This window comes from Triticum dicoccoides, chromosome 3B (genome assembly GCF_002162155.2).
Source record: "Triticum dicoccoides isolate Atlit2015 ecotype Zavitan chromosome 3B, WEW_v2.0, whole genome shotgun sequence".
NCBI lineage: Eukaryota > Viridiplantae > Streptophyta > Magnoliopsida > Poales > Poaceae > Triticum > Triticum dicoccoides.
Window position 1 is genome coordinate 356,195,622 of NC_041385.1, and position 13,306 is coordinate 356,208,927.

Genomic DNA, 13,306 nt, shown 5'->3' on the forward strand with positions numbered 1-13,306 from the left:
TCATCCTATTCCTAGGCTAGATGATATGCTTGATGAATTGAGTGGCTCTACAATATTCTCCAAAGTTGATTTGCGTAGTGGCTACCATCAAATTCGTATGAAATTGGTAGATGAATGGAAAACAGCATTTAAAACTAAGTTTGGATTATATGAGTGGTTAGTCATGCCTTTTGGGTTAACTAATGCACCTAGTACTTTCATGAGATTAATGAACGAAGTTTTACGTGCTTTCATTGGACGATTTGTGGTAGTTTACTTTGATGACATATTGATTTATAGCAGATCTTTGGAAGAACATTTGGAACATTTACGTGCTGTTTTTATTGCTCTACGTGATGCACGTTTGTTCGGTAACCTTGGGAAGTGCACCTTTTGCACCGACCGAGTATCTTTTCTTGGCTATGTTGTTACTCCACAGGGAATTGAAGTTGATAAAGCCAAGATTGAAGCTATTGAGAGTTGGCCGCAGCCCAAAACGGTCACACAAGTGAGGAGTTTTCTTGGCCTCGCTGGATTCTATAGGCGTTTTGTGAGAGATTTTAGCACCATTGCTGCACCTCTCAATGAGCTTACAAAGAAAGATGTGCCTTTTCTTTGGGGTACCGCACAGGAAGAAGCCTTCACGGTATTGAAAGATACGTTGACACATGCTCCTTTACTCCAACTTCCTGATTTTAATAAGACTTTTGAGCTTGAATGTGATGCTAGTGGAATTGGATTAGGAGGTGTGTTATTACAAGATGGCAAACCTGTTGCATACTTTTCTGAAAAATTGAGTGGGCCTAGTCTGAATTATTCTACTTATGATAAAGAATTATATGCTCTTGTTCGGACTTTCAAAACATGGCAACATTATTTATGGCCCAAAGAATTTGTTATACATTCTGATCATGAATCTTTGAAACATATTAAAAGTCAAGCTAAACTGAATCGTAGACATGCTAAATGGGTTGAATTCATTGAGACTTTCCCTTATGTCATTAAACACAAGAAGGGAAAAGAAAATGTTATTGCTGATGCATTGTCTCGTCGCTATACTATGCTTTCACAACTTGACTTCAAAATATTTGGTTTGGAGACCATCAAAGATCAATATGTGCATGATGCTGATTTTAAAGATGTAATGCAGAATTGTAAAGAAGGAAGAATGTGGAACAAGTTTGTCGTTAACGATGGATTTGTGTTTCGTGCTAACAAGCTATGCATTCCAGCTAGCTCCGTTCGTCTTTTGTTGTTGCAGGTGTCGTGGTTCTAAGCCTGACAGTAGAGTGGGGGGTAGGTATGGAGAGGCAAGGTCCTAGCTATGGAGAGGTTGTAAGCACAAAAGATGTACGAGTTCAGGCCCTTCTCGGAAGAAGTAACAGCCCTACGTCTCGGAGCCCGGAGGCGGTCGAGTGGATTATGAATGTATGAATTACAAGGTGCCAAACCCTTCTGCCTGTGGAGGGGGTTGGCTTATATAGAGTGCGCCAGGACCCCAGCCAGCCCACGTAGGAGAGGGTTTAAGGTGAGTTAAGTCTGGGGCGTTACTGGTAACGCCCCACATAAAGTGCCTTTACTATCATAAAGTCTACTTAATTACAGGCCGTTGCGGTGCAGCGTGCCTCTTGACCTCCTGGTGGTCGAGTGAGTCTTCGTGGTCGAGTCCTTCAGGTCAGTCGAGTGAATCCTCGTTGGTCGACTGGAAGGCGACCTCTTCTAGGGATGTCCTAGGGTAAGTTACTTGGAACAGGTCCATGACCCTACCCTAGGTACATAACCCCATCATTAGCCCCCGAATGGATTGAGGCTTCGAGTGAAGAAGGAGTTGATGTCGTTTCCGATTAACCTTTGCGCTCTAGTTGTGCGCTGTTCTGGATCAAAGAATCTCTTCGTTGACAGGGAGCAATTTGTCTTCGGTCGACTCGATCCATTCTATTTTTGCGTCGAGTGATCTTTCGAGCTTCGACGATCTCCGAGCGACGGATCGCCGGATACACCGCGTCTGACAGACTGATTTGTTGCTCGCGGATTCCGCGGGGTGCGAAATTTGGGGGCGCGCGCGAAGCGGGGCAGACCGCGGCGTTCGGATGGGACGGGGCATAGACGCCTCGATCTCCGCGCCGCCTTTTTCGCCACGTATCCAGTCCTCATAACTGCTCCCAGATATGATTAGATCGACCGGGCCCACATGTCAGCCACTCAGAAGGGACCTTATAAATGTGCCCGGCGAGGATTTCTGTGCTGCGCCTCAGCATTCTCCCTCTCTCCCTCTGCTTCCTTCCTCCCTGCTCAGTGTGCCCGCTCTCGCCCCCGCACCACTTCCCTTCGTGCATCTCACCGGCGACCATGGCCAAGGAGAAGACGGCGGCGCTGGAGCGTGCCAAGAAGGCGTCGGCATCGGAGAAGGCGAAGGGGAGATCCACCAGCCGCAGAGGGTCCTCGTCCAGATCCCGCCTGCCGAAAGGCTGGGTCCAAGGAGACTGGATCCAGTCGACCATCACGGAGACGGACCTCCTCGATATGGCCAACGAGGGCTTGATCCCTCACGGAGCTGCGAGGTTGCCGGGGAAGGAGTGGCAGCCACAGCCAGAAGAGGGTGAGTGTGTGCTTCTGGCCACTCATGTTGATCGTGGGTTTTCCTTGCCGCCAAGCATTTTCTTCCGTGGCTTCTTGAATTTCTTTGGAGCGCAGCTCCACCACTTTACCCCAAACTCCATTGCCTATCTTGCTGCATTCGTGTCCATGTGTGAGGGTTTCTTGGGCTGTCGACCGCACTGGGGTTTGTTCAAACGTATCTTCACGTGTCGCTCTCAGACCGTGAAGAAGGCGAGCCCAGGTGATGAGAAGACCCGAGTCGTCCAAATGTGTGGGGGCCTGGGGATTCAGGTGAGGAACAATAGCACCTTCCCGCCCATGTCCTTTCCCGAGTCCGTCAGAGGCTGGCAGTCGACTTGGTTCTACTGTCAGGTCCAGTCGACGCCAGGGCAGTCGAGTGGACTCCCTCCGTTTACCATGGACCGAGTGAACAAGCCCTCCCCTCTGAAGCTGATTCCGGAGGAGAAAGCCGGCGTGAAGATGTTGATGGAGCGCGTGGTGCAGTTGGTTCGGGAGGGGGTGACGGGCATGGATCTTCTGGAGGTCTTCCTCAGGCGTCGCATCCAACCCCTTCAATTCCGGAGCCACTGCATGTGGTTGTACTGTGGGCCCGAAGACGAGACTAGGGTCCATCCAGAAGAAGTCGACGATGCCACTCTGGAAAGATGGATGGTAGCCGTTACCGGAAACAGGGACAACCCGCGCGGAGCCAGAAGGATTCCTCCACTCGACCACAACAGCGACCCAAACAAGGTACACTTGCTCTGCTTTCCATTGTGTCCTTGTCGTATTCATTTCTGCTAACCCTGCCGACTGGTCGACTGATCCTTGTTTGTGCATCTGCTAGGCCTTCACCGAGTTGTACTCGATGCCCAATGGGGCACAAGCTTCGACTGAGGAAGGCGAGGCGAGCGGGGGCGAGGCGAGTGGGGGCGAGAGCCAGGAAGAGGAGGAATGGGACTCGGATGCTGCAGGGGATGATGACGACGATGATGATGATGAAGGTGATGAAGATGACATCGAGGACGAGGAAGAAGAGGAGGAGGAGGTCGTTCCACCGCGCTCAGAAAGGCGGTCGAAGCTTGTCCACGACCCTTCGACCGAACGTGGTAAGGGGGTTGCGACCGCCACTCAGTCGACCAAGCGCCCTCGGACCACCTCTCCGGCGCCGACTGAAAAGGCGCCGAAGCAGCCCAGGGCGGCCTCATCGAAGCCGACCAAGCTCCTGCCGAAGATGAAGGTGTCCATCCCCACCATATCAGGGTAATTGTGTTGCTCATATTTTCTTATTCTGTGCAAACTTTATCTCTGGTCGACGCTGAGGTTAGTCGACTGATCCTTTGGAGTTGCAGTGCTGCTACTTCTGAGACCTCGGCCCGGGCCGATGACCACGAGATGGAGGATGCAGCAACTTCGAATCCAGGTACTGTGTTCTTAATACCATTCTTAGTCGACTGACTCGCGATCTCTGATCCTGATCCTTCTCCGCAGCTCCACCCAACACTGTTATCGATCTTCCTGATGATGATGAGGATGAAGAGCCGCTGAAGCACAGGAGGAGTCGGAAAGCGTCCGCCAGTAAGGTGCCTCAGGATGTGCCGGCGCCTGAAATTCTGACTGTGGAGGAAGAGAACACCACTCGACACACGGTGACCTTCGCGAATCCACTGACGAGTGTTCAGCAGCCTTCCCTCTTCATGACGCACCACGTCCCGGAGGACCAAGCTGGCGCAGCGAAGGAGGCGATACGCCAGGCGGGACTCATGATGGAGCAGCTGAAGACCATCCGGGACGTGAGCCAGGCAGCTTATGACGCCAGTTCTGCCCTCCAAAGCAATGTCCAGGTCAGTCGACCGCTGTTTGTTCTGTTGGATATGCTACCAAAAACTTTTCTTTTCCGGAATTTATATTAGTCACCCACTGGGTGTGTCGAATAAACTCCGTGTTAGCGGGGGCACGCTGAGTGCACCCGCTGGGTGTAGTCCCCAAGGCTAAGGTCGACTGCTGGCAGTCGGCCTTAGGCTTTATGATATCAATCTTTCTCTCAGTCGACTGGTCGACTGGATTTCACAAACCGGTGGGGGCACGCTAAGTGCACCCACTGGGTGTAGTCTCCAAGGCTAAGGTCGACTGCTGGCAGTCGGCCTTAGGCTTTATAATGTAAATCTTTCTATCAGTCGACTGGTCGACTGGATTTCACAAACCGGTGGGGGCACGCTGAGTGCACCCACTGGGTGTAGTCCCCGAGACTGTGGTCGACTGCTTGCAGTTGATCACAGTCTTAGAGAATGCATCTCGCACGCTTTTTTTTTTGAGGTCGACTGGTCGACTTTGTCTTCAACAGGATTAGTGGGGGCACGCTGAGTGCACCCACTGGGTGTAGTCCCCGAGACTACGGTCGAATGTTTGTATTCGGCTGTAGTCTTAGAAACGTGTGCTTTTCCCTTTTCACTCGGAAGTGAATTATTTTTGACATTTAGTCGATTGGTTCTTCGCAGAACTCTTGTGATCTTGTGGCTCGCTACTCAGAGCTGGAACAGAAGCATACTCAAGTCGAGCTGAGCTTGAAGCTGGTTCAAGAGAAGCTGACAAAGGCAAAGGAGGAGACCGAAGGTATGTTTGGTGAGACCCTGACGACTGCTTTTCCCCTTGCTTGTTTCAGCATCTGATCTTGCTGTGGCTTGCAGGTAAGGTAAGGGAGGCCCAGCAGAAGAAAGACCTTGAGCTAGCTGAGAAGATCAAGCTTGCTGACGAGAAGTTAGCTTCAGTCACCAAGCTCGAACAAGACAATACCAATCTGAAAACTGCTCTTGGGATTGCCAACAAGGAGGTCAGTCGACTGAGAACTGACAAAGCTGCCTTGACCGACCAAGTCAGCAAATTGACTGAGAAGAAAACTGAACTGGAGGCCTTCCTGAGTGGCCTTGCCAAGAAGCTGTTTCTTATGCTTGAAGGTAAACCTCCATGTTTGGCAAATATTTCCAATTGTGGCTTTTTCCATTCGACTATCCCCTTGACTTAGTGATCACTCTTGCAGAATTTTGTCAAAACTTCGAAGAGGAAACCAGCCGACTGGAGCCAAACCTTGACCTCGTCAATTCTCCGGTGAACGACGAAGTTGCCATGGATGTTTTCCGACTGGAGTCTCGTGTTGCAGCTGTCGTGGACTATCTCGCAAGGCTGAAGGTCGCCACATCTCGCATCGACTCGACGCTCTGGCCTGAGGAGACACTTCAGAATGACCTTGAGTCGCTGATGGCCCGCTTGAACACGATCCCTGGTCGAGTGCAGGAGTGGAAGAAGTCCTCGGCTCGGTGTGGTGCAGATGTCGCTCTGTGTCTGGCCCGAGTCCACTGCAAAGATGCACGAGAGGAGAAGCTGGCGGCCCTTCGGGTGGCCAATACCAAGAAGCACGACTTCAGGTCCTTTATGGAGACTTTCCTTGCAGCTGCCACTCGGATTGCCGACGGAATTGACCTTGATGAATTTGTTGCACCTTCCAGCCCTCCACAGGAGGGGTAAAAAAAAAACTTCTTCTGGCTCGACTCTTTAAATTTGCCTCGGTATGCCGAGTGGAATTGTAACCGACAAACTTTAACAGGCTTGACGCCTGAGCACTTTCGGTTCCTTTAGATATCGATTCGAACTTGAATTTGGCGCTTGAATATGATTGCCTTCGGCTCAAAATGTCTTTTGCAGGTTCAAAGCAAGGTGCCTGTGCTTAGGCGAGCGTTTGGACTGCAGCTAAGCCTCCGAGTGAGAGGGTCGCTCTTCACTCGGTAGGATTTTTGTAACTTAGGCGAGCGCAGGGCTGCAGCTAAGCTCCCGAGTGAGAGGGTTGCTCTCCACTCGGTAAGATTTTTATAACTTAGGCGAGCAGGAGGCTGCAGCTAAGCCTCCGAGTGGAAGGCTGGCTTACCACTCGGTAGGATTTTCACAACTTAGGCGAGTGCTTGGACTGCAGCTAAGCCCCCGAGTGAGAGGGTTGCTCTTCACTCGGTAGGATTTTTATAACTTAGGCGAGCGCGAGGTCGCAGCTAAGCCTCCGAGTGGAAGGCTGGCTTACCACTCGGTAGGATTTTGATAAACTTAGGCGAGTCCTTGGACTGCAGCTAAGCCTCCGAGTGAGAGGATCGCTCTTCACTCGGTAGGATTTTCACAACTTAGGCGAGTGCTTGGACTGCAGCTAAGCCCCCGAGTGGAAGGCTGGCTTACCACTCGGTAGGATTTTGATAAACTTAGGCGAGTCCTTGGACTGCAGCTAAGCCTCCGAGTGGAAGGCTGGCTTACCACTCGGTAGGATTTTGATAAACTTAGGCGAAACGGATTCGCAGCTAAGCCTCCGAGTGAGAGTCTGGCTCACCACTCGGTAGGATTTTGATAAACTTAGGCGAAACAGATTCGCAGCTAAGCCTCCGAGTGAGAGTCTGGCTCACCACTCGGTAGGATTTTTACAAACTTAGGCGAAACGGATTCGCGGCTAAGTCACCCACTGAGGGGGAGTTTTTATGTGGACAAAAATAAAAAGTGATGACACTATTATTTCCAAACCCATGAACTACAGAAGTACTTTATTGCAACTCATCCGAGTGATAAAACTTAAGTGTAAAATGGGCGGAGTAGCTCCGCATTCCAAGCTCGGGGCTCGTCGATATTATGCTCGACGTTGTAAAGACGGTATGCCCCGTTGTGGAGAACCTTGGTGACGATGAAGGGACCTTCCCAAGAAGGAGCAAGCTTGTGTGGTTTGTGCTGATCCACTCGGAGAACCAAATCCCCTTCCTGGAAGGCTCGACCTCTCACATTTCGGGCGTGGAAACGGCGCAGATCTTGTTGGTAGATGGTCGACCGGATCAGAGCCATCTCCCTTTCTTCCTCTAAAAGGTCGACTGCGTCCTGCCGCGCTTGTTCAGCTTCTGCTTCGTTGTAGATTTCGACTCGAGGAGCATTGTGGAGAAGATCACTCGGCAAGACTGCTTCGGCTCCATAGACCAAGAAGAATGGAGTTCTTCCGGTCGACCAGTTGGGCGTGGTCCGCAGTCCCCAGAGTACAGATGGAAGTTCGTCGACCCAAGCTCCAGCCGCGTGTTTGAGATCACGCATCAGTCGCGGCTTCAGTCCCTTGAGAATCAGTCCATTAGCTCGCTCTGCTTGTCCATTCGACTGCGGATGGGCGACTGATGCGTAGTCGACCCGTGTGCCCTGGGAGTTGCAGAAAGCTCTGAATTCCTCTGAGTCAAAGTTCGACCCATTATCCGTTATGATGCTGTGCGGGACTCCATATCTGAATATTAGTTCCCTGATGAAGCTAACAGCAGTACCGGTGTCAAGGCTCTTGATTGGTTTAGCCTCGATCCACTTGGTGAACTTGTCGACTGCCACCAGTACATGCGTGAAGCCACTTCGTCCTGTTCTCAAAGGACCGATCATGTCCAGCCCCCAAACTGCAAAAGGCCAGACGAGTGGGATGGTCTTCAAAGCTGACGCAGGCTTGTGCGACATATTCGAGTAGAACTGACATCCCTCGCACTTATCCACTATATCCTTTGCCATCTCATTCGCCTTGGGCCAGTAAAATCCGGCTCGGTATGCTTTGGCCACGATGGTCCGAGAGGACGCATGATGACCGCAGGTCCCCGAGTGAATATCATTGAGGATGAGTCGACCTTCTTCTGGTGTTATGCACTTCTGACCAACTCCAGTCGCGCTTTCTCTGTATAATTGTCCTTTGATTACGGTAAAGGCTTTAGATCGACGGACGATCTGTCGAGCCTCTTCCTCATCCTCCGGAAGCTCTTTCCTCAAGATATATGCGACATACGGAATCGTCCAGTCGGGAATGACCACCAAAACCTCCATGATCAAGTTGACCACCGCTGGGACTTCAACTTCAGTCGGATCTATGGCACTCTTGGGCTGCGGAGTTTCTTCGGTGAAAGGATCTTCTTTGACTGACGGAGTATGTATATGCTCCAAGAACACACCACTCGGAATGGCTTCTCTCTTGGAACCTATCTTTGCTAGATCATCAGCTGCTTGATTTTTCAGTCGGGGTATATGATGGAGCCCCAACCCCTCGAACTTCTTCTCCAGCTTCCTCACTGCACTGCAGTATCCAGTCATGGCTGGGCTTCTCACGTCCCACTCTTTCATCACCTGATTGACCACTAGATCCGAGTCGCCATAGACCATTAGGCGACGGACGCCGAGTGAAATGGCCATGCGCAACCCATATAGGAGGGCCTCATATTCTGCCTCATTGTTGGAGGAGTCAAAGTGAATCTGGAGCACATATCTAAGCTTATCTCCTCTGGGGGAAACCAGGACGACCCCAGCACCGGAACCATTCAACATCTTAGAGCCATCGAAAAACATGGTCCAATGCTCCGAGTGAACTTCAGTCGACTGCTGTTGTTCAATCCACTCGGCGAGGAAATCTGCTATCGCCTGGGACTTAATGGCTTTCTTTGCCTCAAACTTGATATCAAGGGGAAGAAGTTCAATCGCCCATTTGGCCACTCGACCAGTTGCGTCTCTGTTGTGCAAAATCTCTGATAGTGGAGCGTCGCTGACGACTGTGATGGAATGGTCAGAGAAATAATGAGCAACCTTCTTTGTGGTCATGTATATTCCATACACAAGCTTCTGATAATGAGGATATCTCTGCTTGGATGGAGTCAAGACTTCAGACAAATAATACACTGGGCGCTGAACTTTGAGAGCTTTTCCTTCTTCTTCCCGCTCGACCGTTAGCACAGTACTGACGACTTGTCCTGTGGCTGCGATGTAGAGCAACAGAGGCTCTTTGATGATTGGAGCAGCAAGCACCGGCTGGGTGGAGAGCAGAGCTTTTAGCTCGGCAAACGCTGCATCAGCTTCTGGAGTCCACTCGAACTTGTCAGCCTTCTTCATCAGTCGGTAAAGAGGCAATGCCTTTTCACCGAGTCGTGAGATGAATCGACTTAATGCGGCCAAGCATCCAGTAAGCTTCTGGACATCGTGCACTCGCACAGGGCGTTTCATTCGGAGAATAGTGCCAATCTTTTCTGGGTTGGCGTCGATTCCCCGTTCGGAAACGAGAAAACCGAGTAACTTGCCACCAGGAACTCCAAATGTGCACTTTGATGGATTGAGCTTGATATCATACCTTCTGAGGTTGGCAAATGTTTCGGCGAGGTCAGCGAGTAGGTCGGAACCTTTTCGTGACTTGACAACAATATCATCCATATAAGCTTCCACATTCCGACTGATTTGAGTGAGTAGACACTTCTGGATCATTCGCATAAATGTGGCTCCGGCATTCTTGAGGCCGAATGGCATGGTGATATAGCAGAAACACCCGAATGGAGTGATGAAAGCTGTTTTTACTTCATCGGGCCCATACAGACGGATCTGGTGGTACCCGGAGTAAGCATCTAAAAAAGACAACCTCTCGCATCCCGCGGTCGAGTCAACAATTTGATCTATGCGAGGGAGAGGAAAGTGATCTTTCGGGCAGGCCCGGTTGATGTGCTTGAAATCAATGCACATTCGGAGCGACCTGTCCTTCTTAGGAACCATGACGACATTAGCGAGCCACTCGGAGTGGAATATCTCTCGGATAAATCCTGCCGCCAACAGTCGAGCCACTTCTTCACCGATGGCCTTTCTCTTCTGGACGGCGGACCGCCGAAGATGTTCTTTGACTGGCTTTGCAGACGAGTCGACTCTTAGGCGATGCTCAGCCAGTCCCCTGGGAACACCTGGCATGTCAGCGGGCTTCCATGCAAAAATGTCCCAGTTCTCACGGAGGAACTGGATGAGCGCTTCTTCCTATTTTGGGTCGAGTGTTGTGGAGATGTGGGTCGGAGCTGCTTCGGGGTCGGTCGGGTGAATGTGAACAGGCTTCGTCCCACCGGACGACTGGAATGCAGATTCTGTGGCGGGCTTCTTGGATCGCAGCAAGTCACTCGGATCTGCGTTTTGCTTGTATTCTTCGAACTCGACCGCTGTCACTTGGGAATCGGCAATTTTGGAGCCCTTCTGAAAGCACTCCTCTGCCTTTTTCCTATCACCGGTGACAGTGATCACACCTTTGGGACCGGGCATCTTCAATTTGAGGTACACGTAACATGGTCGAGCCATGAACCGTGCATAGGCTGGTCTCCCCAAAATGGCATGATATGCACTTTGAAAATCCACGACCTCAAACGTCAACTTTTCTTTGCGAAAATGCTTTGAATCGCCAAACACTACGTCCAAAGCTATCTGGCCGAGTGACTCGGCCTTCTTCCCTGGTATAACTCCATGGAAACTCATGTTACTAGTGCTCAGTCGGGACATCGGAATGCCCATACCTTTCAACGTGTCTGCATATAACAGATTCAGCCCACTTCCACCATCCATCAGCACCTTTGTCAGTCGAGTGCCTTCGACAACTGGATCGACCACCAAAGCTTGCCTCCCAGGGGTGGCAATATGAGTCGGGTGATCAGATTGGTCGAATGTGATGGGTGTTTGAGACCACTTCAGATAATTTGCCTTTGCTGGGGCAACCATGTTAACCTCTCGGTTAATCACTTTCAGTCGACTTCTGCTTTCCACATCTGCGAAGATCATCAGAGTGGAGTTGATATGCGGATATCCTCCCTCACTGTCCTCTTTGTCTTCGGCCTTGTCCGGCTCCTTCTCCTTGTCCTTAGACTGTTTTCCCTGAAACTGCTGGATCAGGAGTCGACATTGGCGAGTGGTGTGCTTTGGGTAAATGATATTCCCCTCTTCATCTTTCTTCGTGTGGATGTGGCACGGCATATCCATCACGTCGTTCCCTTCTTTATCCTTCACCTTCTTGGGGTTCCAGGATCCTTTTGGTTTCCCCTTAGACTTTCCTTGAGTCACGGCCAGAGCCTCTCCAGGAGCTGCTGGTTCAGCCTTCCGCTTCTGTTTCCGACTGGTGTTTCCTTTTTCCGACTGACTCGGCTTGTGCTTGCCGCTTCGGAGTCGGTCTTCTTCTTCGCCGTTGGCGTACTTGGTAGCAATCTCCATCATCCGACTCAAGGTCATGTCACCGGTTCGACCAAATTTCAAACTCAGTTCTCTGTTCTTGACACCATCTTTGAAGGCGCATACTGCCTGATGGTCAGAGACATTTTCCACAGTGTGGTGCAAAGTGATCCACCTCTGAATATACTCTCTGAGAGTCTCATTGGTTTTCTGCACGCAGACTTGCAACTCTGTCAATCCCGCTGGTCGCTTGCAAGTCCCTTCGAACGTTCTGACAAACACTCGGGACAGATCTTCCCAAGTGTAAATGCTGCTAGGAGGCAATTGAGTCAACCATGCCCTGGCAGAACCTTCCAACATGAGGGGCAAATGCTTCATGGCCACCTCGTCGTTCCCACCACCGATCTGAACTGCCACTCGGTAGTCTTCAAGCCAAGTTTCAGGCTTAGACTCACCAGTGAACTTGCTGACTCCTGTTGCCAGCCTGAAATTGGGGGGGATAACTGCGGCTCTGATAGCTCTGCTGAAACATTCAGGACCAGAAACATGAACTCGACTGCTCGTGGGCACATCTCTGTCGAGTGCGCCTCGATGGGCTCTGTTCCGGTCGACCAACCCTTGCACGATAATGGATCGCGCGTCAAAGCCTAGCTCTCTGGGGTCAACTGGAACCCTACGCCCTGTACTGTACCGACGCCTATCATCTGGCTGCCGAGGAGCGTAAGACCCACCCCTCGGAGGGGAATAGGGCACTCGACGCCTATCATCTCGGTCGAGTCTGTCGCCATATTGATCTCGCCGATTCTCACGCCCTTCGCGCCGCGGAGGCGATCTGGGGCTGTGAGCCGACTGAACCGTATTCACAGTGACGGATCGACTGTGAATTCTGTTGCGCGACTGAGACACGGCTGAATTCTGATCTCCTGCTGCTCGGAGCAGATCCCTGATCTGCAGCAAACCCCTGCCAGCCTCTGACTGCGAAGGCTGAATGGACTCTGCTATACGGGTCGCAGCTGCTAAATTCTGAATTGGGGTTCGATATACCTGAGTCGGCGGGAAGAGTTGACGTCGACTGGTGTCGGGAACTCGTTGCCGCGCGCGCTCGTCGAGTGCTCGCTGAAGGTTCTCCAGTCGAGTGCGCTCGGCCAAATTGGCCAGACGCGCCTCCTCCAAGGCACGAGCCTCGGGGGTTTCTCCTGCGATGGGAATACGCAGGGGTTCCTCGTTCCTGCGGCGAAGCTCTTCTCTTTGCAGAGAGTCGAGTGGCTCGGGCTGGTACTCTTCGTAGCCTCGAGCAGGGTCGCCGCCGTCGCCTGCTCCACCACCGCGGGCGAAGCCAGGAGGGCTGTGGGGCCCGTCGACCATCAAGATTTCCGCCGCTGGATCACTGCTTCCGCACTCGGATGCAGTCTCTCCGGAGCCAGTCGACTGATCGAACAAGCCGTAGAGAGATTCGTTGGGCTCGATTGCCGCAACTTGTGTAGTGGTCGACTGGCGAGCCACCGCGTGACTCACCCATCGCTGAAGCCTCGACCGGCCTGAGCGCTTGCGCTGGCGGGAGACCGGGAGGGTGGAAGACGGAGGAGCCGACCGATACTGGGTCGATGGTTGCCGCAGCAGAACGCCGCGGATACATGCACGAAAATGCGTCGCACCGCGGACGGGGAGCGCATCTACGTCGAGTGGAGCGTCCTGGAGCCATGCGGAGTCGTCGGCGATGAAGGTGAGAGTGCCGAGACGGATCTCT